The 6000-nt window shown below is 46.3% G+C and overlaps 1 long non-coding RNA gene across 1 annotated transcript in view; it reads right to left on the bottom strand.

Annotated features, from left to right (window-relative positions):
* Positions 1 to 634: 634 nt before the first annotated feature.
* LOC114895513 overlaps positions 635 to 6000 on the bottom strand; it is a 28303-nt gene continuing 22937 nt past the window's right edge. The window contains exon 3 of the long non-coding RNA XR_003793572.1: positions 635 to 941. This is a non-coding gene — a long non-coding RNA (uncharacterized LOC114895513). The remainder of the gene's footprint in view (positions 942 to 6000) is intronic.

Here is a 6000-nt window from a genome sequence, read left to right as displayed (position 1 = left end):
GGCTTTGGAGGCAGGCAGACAGGGACTTGAACTTTCACCTGCTGCTCACACCCTGCCAGCTGCCACTTAGTAGCCCTGAGCCTCAGGTTTCTCTTCTGCAAAACAGACCACGTCCCCTCCTGCTGGGGATTCTGTAAGCAGCTGTGTATAAAGTGCCTGGCAGGCTGGAGGCTCTGTGCTGGGCCGCCCTCCCTGTTGTTACCACGGGTGTGAAAAGAACAGAGAAGATTTGGAACAGGAATATATGGAGGAGGAGAGGAGAAGAGCATGACAGTGGATAAGTAAAACTCTCATTGAGCGCCATTGAAAAGACTTACCTGGGAGCCATCCTCAGGCTGATGAGCTCGTTGTGAAGACAGAATATAAAACATGGAACTTCAGGGCTTCCCTGGTGGCGCAGTGGTTGAGAGTCCGCCTGCCGATGCAGGGGACACGGGTTCGTGCTCCGGTCCGGGAAGATCCCACATGCCGCAGAGCGGCTGGGCCTGTGAGCCAGGCCTCTCAGCCTGCGCGTCCAGAGTCTGTGCTCTGCAACGGGAGAGGCCACAACAGTGAGAGGTCCGCGTACCGCAAAAAAAAAAAAAAAAAAAAAAAAAAAATCATGACACTTCAACCACAGTGAATGCAGCTCTGGGTGCCGAGATAGTCAGAGGTGTTGCCCTTGTTGGCAAGGAGAGAAAAGGAAGGCTGACAAATAGAGAAGGTAGGAGGTCTTGACTGTCAGGCAGGGGCATAGCAGCGCTTTTGTAAAGTGTCGGGGAGGAACGAAGGTTCTTACCACACTGGCACAACTTCCAATCAAGCAAGAACAGCAATGGAAGTAAAGGCACTTGAGGAAGCTCAGGTTGGGAGTCCCGTGTCTTTCTGCCTGTGTCCTTTTTCGCATCCCTGCATCCCGGGTGGTGACTCTCTGGTGTCTGCCACAAGCAGGGGAAACCTTCCTGGAAGAACACATTCAGGGAATTTTTCAGGGGTCGACAGAGGTCACATGGTGAACCAGAAAAGAGACCGTGACAGCCTGGTCGTCAGTAGGTCTGGGCCTCGGTTTCCTCATCTGTACAATGCAGGGATTCGTCTGGCTCACAGTGATTCTGACAGCTAAGATCCTGAAAAGACGCGGCCGGCACTTAACGCCACTGCCTGTGGAGCGCCCTCTCCCCTGCTGCAGAGCCCTGCCTCTTCTCTGCAGCCCCCTGCCTGCTACCAGGCTCCTCTCTCAGCCCTGATCCTCTCCATCTGAATCTTGCTTCCCCCAGCTGTCCTAATTAAATATGCAAGCTACACTTACCCTCTCTCCTACTCCCCCAAAGCCCTCACTGGAGAAAACTTAGCCACGACTATTGGTCTAATAAAAGCTTTATTGCCTCTTCTAAGTTACATGTTTAAGGTTTACTGGAGGCCTCCAACAGATATGGTTTAAGGCCAAACGGTGAGTCTCCTGGCGGGAATTGTGGAGGAGAGCTAGGTAGGGCAAACTGACCTAAAATGTGCCCCACGTCTGTTTCTGTATCACTGCCTTGATTCCAGCATAAAGGACACAGGGACAGACGAGAGACTCTTCGTTTTTATAGAGTTTAGAAGGCTCTCCAAGGCATTGTTATCTAATTTGGTCCTCCCAGCAGATCTGAAAGGGAGGTCTGGCAGATATGAGCAGTTAGGTGTAGTAGATCAGCGTGCTGGCCGGCCCTGAGGATATTCAGTTGGGCCGGAATCCTGGCCTCGCCCCTCACTATCAATCTCTCTGTGCCTCAGTTAACGCATCTGTAAAATAAGGGTGGTGATGATAATAGTAGGATGCACTCCATGGGGTTATTGTATTAAATGAAGCAGTACCTGTGAAGCACATTCTGGGAACTCGAAGAGTGATTAATATTATCACTATTATTCTTCTTGCCCCAGCGTCCCAGCGGTCCCACTGCCTGCGTACCTGGTAAGTAGGGTGTAGACACCCTCTGGGTGTTTGCTCAGCCCACCCCCTCCCAGCATTGCTTCCCTTACCCATGGGGGAGGGGTGCAGGCCCAGCAGCCCTGCTGGACTCTTAGATGAAACCAGGGGCAGCTACGTGGCCCAGGCTGGGCCAGTAAGACCTTGCCTTGGGAACTTGGTATTTTCTGGAACAGGCATTCTCTTGTCAGCTTGGGCAGGTTCTTGAATCTAGGACTTAGGAACTGCGAGGCAGAAATGGATGCACAAAACCAGAGAGAGGAAAATAAAGAAAGCACAGGGAGAAGCATAAAGAGGGTATCACGTGCCAAGAGAGAGCGAGAGGCCGGGAGAGAGACACAGAGGAAGAAAATGGTACCTTGTCCCTGCCCTTTCCGGTGCCTAAGGGCATCCGAGAGTGGTGGGGGAGCTCTAGGGCCAGGAGTCTTTGGATTAAACCCCACCCCGCCTTTCTCTTCCTTAAGCATATAATCTTGGACAAATAACTTAACCCCCCTGTGCCTAGCTTCCTTGTGTGCCCCGCGGGTGCTATACAACAAAACCCTACCTTTTAGTTACTATGTCTTTCCCCTATTGTTCTACGATACCCTTGGGTGGGTGTGGCCTGGAGTTATATGAGCTCTCATTGGAATCCCAATTGTAGCTTTCAGTAGCTTTAAGATTTGAGACAGTTCTTTAACGCCTTTAAACCTCACTTTTTCATCTGTAAAATGAAAATGTACCAGTCTCATAGGACTGTTGTGTTGCTGATAAATGCTTAACCAGCTGTGCCGATGGGGGGAACTCCTGATTTATTATAGCATTTGCTAATTTCCACGGTACAAATGCTCCCACCACAGCCGATTTTAAGATAGAAATGTAACATCTTTGAATGTGGAGTTGGAAGGAGATGTGCTCTGTTATACCCTGTCCAGGTACAACAGACATAATTTGAGCCTAGAGAACAGTTAAGGGTAGTAAAATAAGTAGGAACTGATGACTCTTCGGTTTCTAGTACTTTTGTTGTTAATGTAAACTTATTTCATTGTGGGTTAACATAATTTAATTTTTTAATAATTGTTGTGTTTAGTAGCTGCATTGAAAAATTCTTGAAAATTTAACAATCAGCCCTGGCGAGCGAGTCCAAGCTGCCTTCCTTCCCATGCTTTTGATGAGCTACAGCTCAGAACCGGCTTAGGAGAGAACCCAGCACATAGGAACTGCCCAATGAATGGTAGCTTATGTGATTCTTGTCATTTTTTTTTTTTTACACAATTTAAGATCGTAGTGGAAAAATCAGGAAAAAACACATTCCAAAAGCACCTTTTAAAGGAGCAACATAGACTTGAGGTTTATGCAATGTGATTTACTCATAAAATCACTGTTCTTGGCGTAAATACAGAACTGACACCAAGAAAAGAACTGAAAAATGTTGGTTTAAAAAGTTGATGAAAATTCGGGACTTCCCTGGCGGTCCAGTGGTTAAGACTCTGCCTTTGCAACGTAGGGGGCACAGGTTCCATTCGTGGTAGGGGAATTAAGATCCCACCTGCTGCGCAGCACAGCCAAAAAAAAAAAAGTTGATGAAAATTTGGATTTAATGTGGTGTTGCCTGTGAAGGCTGGAAGTTGGAGGCAGTTCCTCATTAGGGGCTGGAGAAGTAAGAGGAGAGATGCACGGGAGCAATGCTGCATGCAGTTAGAAGCAACAACCTCGAGTGTTTACGAGAATGCAGGCCGTATAAACAGTGTTATGCTAAATGCATAAGAAACAGGTAATAGTCTACTCATTAAATACATAGGAACACACACATGTGCATACAAAGGAACATTCCATAATTTACAATGACACATACATTTGTGCATCTGACAGGATCCAGGCAAGAAAAAGATAGGCATACACATTGCAGAATTGCAGAATTAATACAAGGACTATTTACAAAGACAGGAGCAGTGTTAGGAAAAGCAACAGTCAGTGGCAAAGTGTCCAGGAGCTAGGAGCAGCGCTGGGACCTCCACATGCCCTACACCTGAAGAGCTGAATGAGGTGAGAGCGCTCCCTGGAGAGGACCAGCCCCCAGGAGCTGGAGGATGCAGCCAACACTTTCTCCCAACAGAGGACCTTACTCGCTGGCAGGTAAAGGGGTCAAATACCCCAGCTTCTCTTTCCTGCCACCTTCTGGCTCTCCTGACAGTGCTTTTCATTGGCCAAACCCAGTAAAAACCCAGGGGGCAAACAAGCTGTTGATGTTCACCCTACAGATGAGCCGCCAGGGACTCAGAGCTGGACCAAGAGAAATGGAGAGTGGCCCTGGAGGTGCAAATAGAAGCTGCCCGGCACAATCTTCCAGGACTTGAATCAAATACATTAGGATGGATGTGAATGGGGGGAAGGGAGAAGGAGTGGAGACGTGTGTAAAGGAACATACTAAAACCGAGGAGTTCTTGGTGCAGATGTGGCGGATAATCATGTCTTTAATGGAGGAGCGTAATTAACTCAACTCTCAGCACCTGAGGTCTAAAAGAAAAGGCAAATCTGATATCTAGGGAAAGGTAGCAACTATTCTAAAAAAGCCTTTGGAGATCACCCTTTTCCCTGGTGCTGTTTGCGTGGTGGTCCAGGCCTCCCCATGTGAACTCAGGGCTGGAGAGAGAACTGACTCCTTGTGTGAAAGAATGTGGTGGCCACAGGAAGGGGCCCAGGGAGAGGACGGTGCGATGCAAATCAAAAGCAGAAATGTGTGGTGGGGAGGTAGAATGGATCTCAGGAGTATTTTTAAAATCTGTGTTTATCAAGAAAAAGGAAGCAAAGACATGGAGGCAATTAGGAAGTGATGGTATTTCTCTTGTAAAAATGAAAATATAGATATGTGCAAAGGAAAACATCTGGCAGGCAATAAGTCCAAGTGTGAATGGTGGATGTTTTGGGGTGTGGATTATGAATAGCTTTTATCTGCTTTCCTATATTTTCTGATTTTTGTAAAGTAAACCTGAATTATTATGTAATGAGCAAGGAGTTAAGTAGAAAAGGTAATGCTATCTTTGCATAACCTTAATAGTTGAGAATTAGGATTGATGATATTTGAAAATTGTGCCACATTTCTTCCCTCTGCTCACTTTCTCCTCCTTCCTGTGCCTCCAGGTTCTGTAATGACTTTCATGCTCAGGGGAACGGGCTGATTCAATCATTTCCATTGTAAGGTCAGGGAGATGACCTGGGCTTGGTCAACAAGAGGGTTATCAAAATGATTACTTTATAACCACCTCTTGGGAACATTTTCTGCCTTCTACCAAGAGGCTGAGTAGGGATCAAAAAGTAATCCTGCTTAGAATTTCGTACTTATATTAGTTTCCTAGGGTTGCCCTAACACGTTACCATAAGCCGAGAGACTTAAAACAACAAAAATGTATCGTTTCACAGTTCAGGAGGCAAGAAGTCAGAAGTCAAGGCACTGGTGGGGTGGGTTCTTTCTGGGGGCTCTGAATGAGAATCTGTTCCATGCTTTTCTCACAGCTTCTAATGGTTGCTGGCAATCCTTGGCATTCCCTGTTTTGTAGTCGTTGGATTTAGGGCCCACCCTTATCCAGTATGACCTCGTTTAACTTGGTTACACCTGTAAAGACCCTATTTCCAAATAAAGACCATATTACAGGTAGCCAGGATTAGGACTTCAACGTTTTGGCAGGACACAATTCAACCCAACCCACAGTAGTGCCAACTGCCAAAAACTTATAAATGGCCTTAACAGAGAAAATTCATACTTGGGAATTTTCCTGATAAAATAATCATGAATATTTTAAAACTCCTTAATGAAGTATAATATAATACAGGGAAGTGCAGAAATCATGCGTTCAGCTCCATGAATTGTCACAAAGCGACACACCCATCTAATCAGCACGTAGGCCAGGAAGCAGCACGTGACCCTCTGCAGAAGTCCCCGTCGTCCCCTCCTTTGTTCCTTACCTCCAACACCACAGATGCAGTTTGCCTATTTTTTAAAAAAAATTTATATATATATATTTAAATTTATTTAATTAATTAATTTATTTTTGGCTGCGTTGGGTCTTTGTTGCTGC

The sequence above is a fragment of the Monodon monoceros genome, unplaced genomic scaffold (assembly GCF_005190385.1).
Source record: "Monodon monoceros isolate NGI ecotype Baffin Bay Population unplaced genomic scaffold, NGI_Narwhal_1 Super_Scaffold_14, whole genome shotgun sequence".
NCBI lineage: Eukaryota > Metazoa > Chordata > Mammalia > Artiodactyla > Monodontidae > Monodon > Monodon monoceros.
The sequence above is the reverse complement of the archived record's forward strand: the minus strand, read 5'-3'. Positions and strand labels throughout refer to the sequence as shown.